Consider the following 12,242-nt stretch of genomic DNA (forward strand, 5'->3'; position numbering starts at 1 on the left):
GATATCTCACACCAGTAAGGATGGCTACCATCCAAAAGACAAACAACAACAAATGTTGGCAAGATTTTGGAGAAAGGGGAACCCTCCTACACTGCTGGTGGGAATGTAAATTAGTTCAACCATTATGGAAAGCAGTATGGAGGTTCCTCAAAATGCTCAAAATAGAAATACCATTTGACCCAGGAATTCCACTTCTAGGAATTTACCCTAAGAATGCAGCACTCCAGTTTGAAAAAGACAGATGCACCCCTATGTTTATCGCTGCACTATTTACAATAGCCAAGATATGGAAGCAACCTAAATGTCCATCAGTAGATGAATGGATAAAGAAGATGTGGTACATATACACAATGGAATATTACGCAGCCCTAAGAAAAAACAAATCCTACCATTCGCAACAACATGGATGGAGTTAGAGGGTATTATGCTCAGTGAAATAAGCCAGGTGGAGAAAGACAAGTACCAAATGATCTCACTCATATGTGGAGTATAAGAACAAAAGAAAACTGAAGGAACAAAACAGCAGAAGCACAGAACCCAAGAATGGACTAACAGTTACCAAAGGGAAAGGGACTGAGGAGGAGAGGTGGGAAGGGAGGGATAAGGGGGGTGGGGGGAAAGGGGGCATTACGATTAGCATGTATAGTGTTGGGGGGGCACGGGGAGGGCTGGGCAACACAGAGAAGACAAGTAGTGATTCTACAGCATCTTACTACGCAGATGGACAGTGACTGTGAACAGGGATGTTGGGGGGACTTGGTGAAGGGGGGAGTCTAGTAAACATAATGTCCTTCTTGTAATTGTAGCTTAATGATACCAAAATAAATAAAAATAAAAAAAATAAAAAAAATTAGAGTTAACTATTTTTTTAAAATGTAGTTTGCAGAACATTCCAGATCAATACCAACACATCTTCCTCATCCTTTTTTTAGCAAGTGCTAAATGCTTGTTACTTCATCCTGTCCATGTACCTTCATTTCTTCACTCAGCCCCACTACTGTCCTGAGTTCCCAGCCTGGTGGGAAAGATGAGAGAGTGTGCCATGCCGTGCGCAGAGTAATGGTGACGCTCCTGCCCCAGCACCCGTGGGCTCAGGCTTTGGATGTGCTGCCAACCCTCTGGACAGTGTCTAGCAACCTGCAAGTAGCAAGAATGCCGCTGGTCTGGGAGTCTGGAGGTCCAGGTTCTTGGTCCCCACCTTGCTCTCCTAGTGGTTATGGATCTTGCCCAAGTCACTTCTTTTCTCTCACCCTCAGTTTCCCAATATGTAAAATGAAGGTAACTCCTACCCTGTCCCGTTGCTGCCACCCTTTAAGGATCAAATGGAGAGCTCACATGGCCTGCCTCTCCTCCAACGTCCTGACCTTTGTTGACTGAAATCAGCATGATTGTTTTATTTAAGAGTTTATTCATAGTCTTACTGCGGACCATGGCCCCAGAGCAGCCCATCAGTGTGTTCTGATAAACTGCTCTAAAGCCCCTTCTTTTGAAGATAATTTAAATCCTTTTCCCCTACAGCAGGGTGTACGTGCAGGAATGAGGTTACATTTATCAATACATCAAGCACTGTGACGTGGACACATCTAGTTAGTGTCCTAAAGGATCATGCAGTACACATTCCCACGCTATCTATGTGTGTGAGAGGAGGTGAGGATAAGATTTCATGGGGTGGATTAGCAACCCCCATCTTCCTTTAGGGATGGAGAGGGAATATGTGACATTATCTTATCGATGCTGGTCAGAATTCCTGACCGAATTCATTTCTGGGAGAGGTTGAAACTCTAATTAGGTTAGGTATTAAGCCCCAGTTTGGTGACTTGGCCAAGAAGAAGTGACACCATGCTGGGCCTGTCTTTCCTTTTAACAATTTCCCCCTTTTGATCAGACTCTACACTTAACTGAAAGAGGTGATTAAAATTTAAAGTATCTGCGCCCCTCACCTACCACTGTAGTTCCTGCAGCTTTCCTTGTTCCTTGTGAGTGGTGTCCTGGATCATGTTTTTGCTTTACTCCTACGATATTCACAGGTTAACTTCAGGTTCACAGTCCTCATCAGTCATTCTTTTCAGTTCTCCAAAGTTCCATTCTCAGGGAGGTCATCTGCTTGGTGCTTAGTGGCTGCTTATACACATGTAAAGCTTTTTGAGAGGATATGATGTGCCAGGGCGATTATTATGATAACTATAAGCAGGATAATTCCCAATGTTTGGAGTGCAGTTCAGAGCTGTGGTCTCCAGGAACCAAACCAATCCAAATACAATAAGCAGTTACCCCTTCAAGCCAAATAGCTTGCTCAGTGATCCTATGTAACCAAGTTTCAACCATCCCAGGAGCATTAATCCAGGTACAGCAGGCAGCATTAGCCACAGCACAGATACTTCCTTGTTCGGCTAAAAGATAATCAAGGGCTATCCTGTTACCAAGAACAACTTTGGCCAGAGAGTCTAAGGATCTCTTGGACAGATGATGCTTCAGCAGCAGATTCTGCAATAACTTCAAGAATTAAGGAGAGGCTCCTGATTGTACCCTCATCTACATTTGTCCCCAGCCAGGGAAGCAGGGACCTGCCAAAAGGAATCATGAAGCTGTGGGAAGGGCCTTGCTAACCTGGGGATGCAAATTTAGGGACGTTGACTGATGAGAAATCTTACTTTGCCTGTGAAAAGTTAGGAGCAGGGTTAGATTCTCTCCTAGTTTAAAAGGTTGTTCTAAATTCCAGAGGTTGCCCCCACTTAGCAATGTCCTGAGATTTACAGATCTAGGCCAATTCCAGAGTAAAGGAAAGGAAAAGAAGAAAGGGCCTCATGTCAAGTATGGTCTTCATCATCTTGTTCAGAAGCAGTCTACATGGCTATCAGCTGCTGCTCTCCCTCGTTAATCTGATTCAGAGACCAGATGTCAAACAGAGTCATCTACAGCTGTGAACTAAGTGGCCAAGGCTCAGTGTCTTCTAACATTGTAGCAGTGTCAGTGGTCAGAAGCACCTGGTAAGGTCCCTTCCGGTGGGTTCAAGAGCTGTCTTCTGATGACATTTCCGGAATACCCTGTCATCAGGCTCTAGTCTGTGACCAACAAGATCCTTTGAATGGGATCTGGGAAGTCTTCTGTAACCTGATGATAGGCATTAGCATAAGACATTAAAAACCTGCAGACTAGCACAAGATCAGCAAAAGGCTGTAAACTCAGACCTTGTTCTGTCAGTGACTCTCATATGGAGTGAGTTTCTGTTCTCAAAAAGGGGCGGCTGTGAATAGTCAGCAAACCAAAGGTAATACCTTCAGCCAGGGAAGTCCAGTAGTTTCGACAGGTTTAGAAATTTTAAGTTTGAGGCTGAGAAGTTTGCAAGGCTTTCATTAAAGCTTGTATGATATGCCCAGTGAAGTGGGTGCCTCGATTACTGGAGATTACAGAAGGTGATCCCCAAGTGGAAAGTATGTTTCCTAACAGTTTCTCTGCTAGTGTGAGGGCATCAGCCTTGTGGCAGAGGAAGGCTTCACCCCATCCAGAAGATATACATAAAATAACAAGACTGGTGCTAAATGACAGTTGAATGAAGTCCAGCTGTGGGTGTCCGAAAAGTCCAAAGGGAGGAGGTCTGAGCCTCTGGGGAACCAAAATAGTTTCCTTAAGTGTGCTAAGGTGGACAAAGAAATGCAAAAACCAAAAGGGGAGTTTGCCAGGAAGCAGGGAAGAACTAAGCGGCCATCTTGTTGTCCATAGCCCCAACTACTCATTGATTTATAACCATTATTAGCCCATCTTATTAGGAGCAGGCTGTTATGCTACTATCAGGATGCCGAAGTCTGGCAACGAGGGTTATTTCATAGAAGCAGATTGGACTTCACCCATGCGTGCCATAACCTTTAGACTGTTCTTGCCGCCCTTACATGAAAATCAAGTAGGGCATTTCCCTGATACTCAGGTTCAGTTTTTTAGGGTGAGCCTCAATTTTAATGACTGCTGTTTCAGAAGGTAAGAGAATAATTACAAATGGTAACATTGTACCATGACTTACAGATTTCTAGGAATTTTATCAAGGTTTTAAAACACTTGGTCAAATAGCATCATGGGTCACTGTGAAACAATACTTACTTAACCAAAGTGACAATTAAAAGCTTCACTGGCATATACAGCAGTTGCTAACAAAACTGAGCTCCTTCAATCTTAAGACTCAGTTTTTCTTAAGTAATCAAAAATCAGATGATAAAGATACTAGGAAGTACAGGAAACTCTTGTTAAAACACAGAATTCTGTCTTCTAGGCAATGACCTTAAGAACAGAGAGAAACCCTTCACAATCTCTTATTATGAAGAGGAGGTCAACTTTGTCTTTTAATAGAGAAAAACTAAATTTTAATTTTGTACCAGCTTACGTTTTGATATTAATAAAATAATTTTAAAGTAAATTCATTTTAATCTTAGCCAGCTTGATCACACATTAAGATTCTTTTCTCAAGATTCTTTTCACAAACCTTCTACAACTTTTTTTTACCTTCAGATTTTCTCCTAGGTTTACCCTCATTAAATAACCACCTTTACTTTAGAACAAAATTACTTATTTTCCTTCAATAAAATGCACTTCCATTTCTCATACCTTCTTTTACCCAAAGCACACTTTTTGCTTTTCTTGCCTGGTGACATTTCCCTCATTATTTCAGTTGGCTTTAATTACACTTACTAGAACTGTTAGCTTCTAGAAACCTTAATTTCTGGGAAAAATTAAGCAATTAGCAATTGTGAACTGTTTGTTACACTGGTATTCCTTAGACTGGCAAATTTATGAATACATTTCATAATTTTTAGAAATATTCACTTCTTCATAGTACAATCTTTCAATAAAGTTCAAACAAGTTTACTAACAGACCCAAATATATCTTTAGTTTCTCTGTAATGAGATTAAAGTAGGTAAACTTAGACTTGTTTAGCAATTAATGTTTCAGCATTTTATCTTATTTGGAAATGTTCTAGATATTCAGTGGCTTCCCATCATTTAATTTAACTTAGAGAAACTTTAAGGTTTCAGGTTATCAAAAAATTTTGGAAGCTATTTTTAAGTAAACGTTTTTATCATACCAAATTATTGTTGACAGGTTTTGTTAACAGAGATAACATGAACTTATTCTTAGTGAACCTAGGTAAAACTAAAGTATCCATAATGTTAATAACTCTAAAGACATGTCTGTTTTTATTAAACAATTAGCTTTAATATTGGAACTTATTATAGATCACATAAACTTAAAAGCATTTGGGTTAGTTACTATTTTTATGAGATTTGGAAGTGCTTAATCACTTATTTTTAAACCAATTAAATAGAGCTCTTTACAAATTAACGATGCCAATACAGTCCGGAGGTAGGGAAAAAAAAATCCATATATCTGCAACACATAGACATAATAAGAACAGATGCAATCAGAGACTTCATACTTACTGTTAAAAATCTTTGAGCCATGGGACAGGAATGATAATGTGAAATTTACTAGTGAAAGGAACAACTGGATCCAAATTTTTCTGGCAAGTGAAATAAGTTAGGGTTTTCACTCAGATGGCTAGAGCTTTTTCTACTCTTATTTGTGGAGAAGATACTTAAGGTTTGTATCTTATTATTTGGTTCTGGACAAGCACCTTTATGAAAGCTGTGCCTAATTCTGGGCAAAGATGCTTCTATACCTGTTTGTGTTTTTAAAAAAGCCTCTTTTCAATTTGTTCTCCATGTAAGAACTTGTTCGTTATGCCTCAGAAGATTGGAGACTGACGAAAATTAGGCTTGGGGTGGATTAATGATTGTGCATTGAGCATTGACTCCCCTATACAGAATTTTATTGTTGTTAACAACCATTTGATCAATAAATATAAGAGATGCCCTCACAAAAAAAAAAAAGTACACACTTCCAATTGTAAAATAAATAAGTAACCGGGATGTAATGTATAGCATAAGGAATATAGTCAAAATATTGTAACAACTTGGTATGGTGATAGCTGGTACCTAGAATTATCATGTATATAAATGTTGAATCACTGTGTTGTACACCTGAAACTAATGTAATACTGTGTGTCAACTACCCTTCAATAAAAAACAATTATCTAAAAAAAAAAAAGCCTCTTTTCCATTTTTTCTTTCCTCTTCAGTCTTAGGAATTGAGGATGATCTAGATAAGAGTTATAGATGGAATTTAACTTGTTTCTACACTTACATTTTTGGTTTTGCAAAAATTTATTTAAAAAAGTTTTTTTTTTTACAGTTGCTCTCAACTCAGTTGGGTTGTAACTCAAATGACATCATAGCTTTATCCACCTACATTATCTTCAGTTTGCTTCTCTCCCTCTGGGTACACAGTTCTAATTTCACCTTAGGGAAGAATACCTTAAACATTCCTATGAGGTTCTACATACCAGCTTCCAATCTGACCAACTTCTCTTTTTACTAGAGAGCTACTAAAATTTCCTTTACATATCTTGTCAGTTTTAAGCCAGGACAAACATTAAATATTGAATGATACCTCTTGGATGTAAGAGGGATCATCAAAGAGGATCCGAAGAAGGATAGCACCTTCCCCAAATCCAGAGTCACTCCCAAAGACAGTTAAAGAAAAGAACTAATAACCTCCATGTTCCATGCAAGCAGAAAGCCAAAGCCAGATTTTAGGATGTAAAACAATGTAAGCAAGAAGGCACTAGCTATTCCCGAGACATAGTGATCCTGTATTTGGAAAGGAAGATACAATGTGAAATTTTGTTTCCCATCCTCGATTGGACATTAGACAGTTTCAGGAAAGCTGCTTCTGCTAAGAATTTCCACTTCTTGCAGGTTTCTGCAGGTATTTCTAGGAACCCTTCCCCAGATTCCCCCTGGCTGTTAAGGGACCAACGTAGCAGCTGGAGTTACTCAGTTTTAGTTTTTTGTTTAAGTACCTCATATCTTTAATTTCTTACTAGTTTTTTTGCAATGAAACTTAGAATAAAGCTATTCTGAAGTTTTGAAGATTTTGCTTTTGAGTTCTTTCTTTAATGATTTTATCTATTTGGAATGTTCCTTATAATGCCCATAGCTATTCTGGATTGGCAGCAGTTTGGTAGGACCCCAGCTGCTTATCATAGGGTCCCCATCCTGACAGTTATTAAACCAAGTTCTCAGAACACAAACAAACTTAGTAAGATTTGCCATTTTTACTAGACACTCATAGCTTCCAGAACCATAGTTTTTTAGAGCTGGAAGGTGGTGCACTTCACTTCTTAAGATTTAAAGATGATTTCCCCTTGGCTATTTCTAAATACCAACCAATAAATACATCCCATTCAGGTGGTTCAGACTTGTAGCCAACTTTCTCTAATTGTGAATGCAAGACCATTAGCTTGAAAATGCTCCATTTTGGCCATTTCAGATCAAGATCTCCTTTAGTAAATTCTTCCAGTTAGGGAGCCACTGACAAGTATAAGCTCTACAAATCCTCGGACAACTAGCTGGAGGCGGGTTGTTTGGTGCCACGAGATTTTTTGTTTTTAAGTCTGGTTTCCCATTTTGGTTCAGTAAAACAAAACTATGGGTTAGGTATGGTGGGTCAGAACTGTAGTGATTTTCCAAGTGTCACTTCCCAAAGGCCGTGAAACACCCTCTTTCGTGTCTTGATTTTTCCACTGGCAGTCTGAAACTGCCATGGGGCTCAGAGCCTTGGAGGACCCGTCCTCATGTGTGCGTAGTTAGCTTTATTGAGTGGAATTCTCTGTGGTTGAACATGCTGCGTGGAGATTATACTTCTGACACCTTCACCAAGAATGGCAGAGGGAGGGGGCTAGTGTCCCTTGTCTTTAGCACCAGAGAGCACTCGCACTCATTCACTTTGGGGTTTGTTTCGCTGAACTTTCTTAATAAAGAAATTGAGTCAGGAAAGCTCTGACCAATTTTTCCTCTACTAGCTTTTTTTTCTTCTTCTTCTTCTTCTTCTTCCCAGTATCTTTAAAAAAATTTTTTATGATCCTATTTGGGTAACTTCTTAAGATTCTTTTTTTTTTGTATCATTAATGTACAATTACATGAGCAACATTATGGTTACTAGACTCTCCCCATTAACAAGTCCCCCCCCACATACCCCATTACAGTCACTGTCCATCCTTCCCAGTGTCTTATAACTGAGGCTTTCCTCTTACTTTATTTCAACTGAGAAAATTCCCTTCCCTGTCACTTAGCAGAGGAAACACTTAGCACTCAGAGTGTAAACAGTTAATGGATAAATTCAAGGATCCTCAACCAAAGAGGGAGGTTCAAGACCCAGGAAAGACTCACCCTGTCGCAGCTGGAACTCTGGCGAACTGGGTGGGCTCAATGGGCCCCACTGGTACCAAGGTTACTGGGTCCACACATAGTTCCAGGAGCTCTCAGGCAGTCTGTTCTGGGTCCCTTTGTGGCTGCCAAATTGTCAACTGAAATCAGCATGACGGTTATGTTTAAGAAAGAGTTCATTTGTGGTCTTACTGAGGACCATAGCCCAAGAGCAGCCCGTCAGTGTGTTCTGATAAACGGCTCGAAAGTCCCTTTTGGAGACATCTTAAATACTTTCCCTACAGTAAGGGGTACAGGCAGGAAAGAGGTTACATTTATTAAGACTTTAAGCAGGATGGCATGGACACATCTAGTTAGTGTCCTAAAGGATCATGCTAGCCAACATCCAAGAGACATGGAACAACAAATGCTGGCCAGGATGTGGAGAAAGAGGAACCCTCCTACCCTGTTGGTGGGAATGTAAATTAGTTCAGTTTTACAGTGTTTAAGTACCTCATATCTTGAATTTCTCATTAGTTTTTTTTGTTTTATACTTCTTTATTCCACGTTTTCTGTAGTTTGGAAGTTATATAAGCACTTTGGCTTTCTGCACTTCTACCATATGTGTCCAAATACAAATTTCCTTTTAATGATCCCATTTAACATTTGTTGGGCTTATTGATCAGTATTAGAAAATTGTCAATAATTATCATATGTTGCTTCTTCCTCATTTTTTCCTCCACTCTCTGGAATTCGAACTGGTGAATACATTCTCATTTTATCCTTTGTATTATTGATTAGTGTCCCTCAGCTATCTTTCTTTCCACTTCTCCATGTTTCATTCTGAATTTATTCTGAGGTATCTTCCTGTTCACTAATTCTCTCTTCAGTTATATCTCATCTGGTATAAAGGTCATCTGTTAGATTTTATTATCAGTTATTATATTTTTCATTTATATCATTACCAGTTAGATCCTTTTCAAATCTTCAAAATCATATTTTGTGGCTTCCAATGCTTTGCAGAAACTTTTTGCATTTAGGCTTTATTTCTAAGAACATAATGAACATAGTGTTCTTACATTCTGTTTTGGATATTTCCATGTTTTTGTTCTTATAGGTTTGTTTCTGTTTGTTATTGGTTCTGCTGATTTTAGTTTGTATTTTATTGCCTCATGTACCTCATAAACTTTAATTGCTTACTGGAAACTTTGATAAATTCTTTTTAGAAATAATTTGAGACAGGATTTTATTATCTTTGTCAGAAATGGTTTTATTTTATTTTTTATACTTTCTTCTAACTTCCTGGAATGCTAACGGTCCAAGCCCAAGGCATCAGAATTTTCCAAGTTACCTAGATGATCAGGATGCTATTCCCATTCCCACTGTAGTGTAGCCTTTTGGGTCCCTACCCAGAATAAGGGCCATCTAACACAGGTTTCAGCCTTTGGAGAAGACTAAAATTTAACACTTTCCCTGAAGTTCTGAGAGTTTACCTCAAAGTTCTGCTTGCCTCCTAACAACTTTACTAAAATTGACTGATGAGGAGTGGGGATAACAAAGTGATTTTCTGGGGACTTTGATCCCGGTGGACAGAGGACTTTGACTCCTGTCCCTTGGTTGTCTCTCACAGAGTCCTACCTCTCACCTTTTTGGAAGAATATACCTGGATAAAGCAGCTCTGGATTAATTCATTGGCTGTTACCTTCCCCTTTTTCTTGATCTGACACTATCATACTATCTTACAAATTTTTGACCACTTCTTTTAGTTATCATTACTGGAAAGATTAGTGCAATCATCTAGATAGCCATTTCTGGAGGTGGAAGTCTCTCAAGAGCTTTTCTTTAACTCTTAAAGTCTTCATTTTTTCCCTATGGTCTTTGAAAAAATTTCATCGCATGTAAATTTTCCACCTTTGAGTATTTTTGAATCTCAAAGTGGGGCCTCAGATGTACTCTCAGACTCCTTGAATTCTCTCACACAGCAAGTGCTCAATGAATATTTGTTGGATGACTGCATGAGTGAATTCAGTAATTTTCATATGTATTGTAAACATGATAATTTCTTGTGTTCCTTGTACACACTCCTTTGTATATGTCCTGGGAGCAGTTCCTTTAGAGGTCAGTGCACTTCTTTTCTTGTTAAATTCACCAAAACCCAGGTTCTAGTTGTCAATGTTACATATGTGTATTCTGACCTGAAATACTGAAGTTGAATTAAAGTCCTCTCAGGGCTGCATCCTTAGAACAGCTCCCACTGGGAATAGTAGGCAGACCATACATTCCAAGGGTAGGGAGGGAACGAGGAGCATCTGATTGCCCAGTTCCAGCTTGAGGTCAACTGACAGTCCCATCCTCTTGATAACCAGCTCCAACAATGACATGATGGCTGGCATCCTTTAAAATACTGGGTTATATAAAGTTAGTGCAGTTGTCATTCCTTGCCATCCACCTCCTCTCACAATCAGTGGTTTCTGTGTGTTCTGGATGATGAAGCCAACATGATTATATTTGAAATGTCAGAAACACAAATGTATTTAGCTGCAGTCCTTGATTTTCTTGGGACCAATGGATGTGTACCACAGCAGAGCCTCCAGTGGATCTCTCATTAGTTTTTTTTTGCAATGAAACTTAGACTAAAGCTATTCTGGACTTTTGTGGAAAGCAATATGGAGGTTCCTCAGAAAACTAAAAATAGAAATACCGTTTGACCCAGGAATTCCACTCCTAGGAATTTACCGAAAGAAAACAAGTTCTCAGATTCAAAAAGACATATGCACCCCTATGTTTATTGCAGCACTATTTACAATAGCCAAGATATGGAAGCAACCTAAGTGTCCATCAATAGATGAATGGATAAACAAGAGGTGGTACATATACACAATGGAATATTATTCAGCCATAAGAAGAAAACAAGTCTTATCATTTGCAACAACATGGATGGAGCTAGAGGGCATTATGCTCAGTGAAATAAGCCAGGTGGAGAAAGACAAGTACCAAATGATTTCACTCATTTGTGGAGTATAAGAACAAAGCAAAACTGAAGGAGCAAAACAGCAGCAAACTCACAGACTCCAAGAAGAGACTAGAGGTTACCAAAGGGAAGTGGATGGGGATGGGATGTGGGGAGGGAGGGAGAGAGAAGGGGATTAAAGGGCATTATGATTAACACACATAATGTAGGGGGGGGGTCACGGGGAAGGCAGTATGGCAGAGAAGACAAGTAATGATTCTAGCATTTTACTACACTGATGGACAGTGACTGCGGTGTGTGTGGGGGGACTTGATAATATGGGTGAATGTAGTAAACACAATGTTGCTCATGTGAAACCTTCATAAGATTGTTTACCAATGATACCTTAATTTTTTAAAAAAGGTCATGCTATACACATTCCTACGCTATTTATGTGTGCGAGAGGAAGCAAGGATAAGATCTAAATGGATTAGCTCATGGAGAAGGCAAATGTGGCATTACCTTATGAATGCTGGTCAGGGAATTCCTGATTGACTACATTTCCTGGAGAGGTTGAAACTCCCAATTGGTTAGGTATTAAGCCCTGGTTTGGTTACTTGGCCCAGCAGCAGTGACACAATGTCAAGCCTTTCTTTTTAAAGTCGTATAGTTCCTCAAATTATGCCAGCTCTTTATCCTTCTGGGGTCTTCCTATAATCATTTTCTCTGCCTAGCTCTCCCTTCCCTCTTTTATTCAGATTAAACGTCACTTCTTTTAGAAGCCTTAGGCTGGGTGCCCTTCTGTTTCTTCACAGCATCACAACTATAATGTAAATATATAAGTACTTAATTTCTAGGTCTCCCCTAGATTGGGGTAGCAGTGTCTGGTACAAAATAAACTCCAAATAATTATTTATTATTGGACGGACGGAAAGTGATTTGCATCTGAAAGCGCGTTGCTGAAGGCGCTGGTAGAGGACAGCGGGATCCCAACCAGCCCTGGACTTTTTATGTTAATTGAGTCACGCGCTCCGCACCA

The 12,242-nt window shown here is 39.4% G+C and overlaps 1 protein-coding gene across 1 annotated transcript in view; it reads left to right on the forward strand.

Moving 5' to 3' along the window:
• Nucleotides 1-12,242, forward strand: part of COASY (Coenzyme A synthase) — a 131,578-nt gene that overhangs the window by 102,506 nt on the left and 16,830 nt on the right. The gene's annotated exons all lie outside the window — the stretch shown is intronic.

The sequence above is a fragment of the Manis pentadactyla genome, chromosome 4 (genome assembly GCF_030020395.1).
Source record: "Manis pentadactyla isolate mManPen7 chromosome 4, mManPen7.hap1, whole genome shotgun sequence".
Classification (NCBI taxonomy): Eukaryota; Metazoa; Chordata; class Mammalia; order Pholidota; family Manidae; genus Manis; species Manis pentadactyla.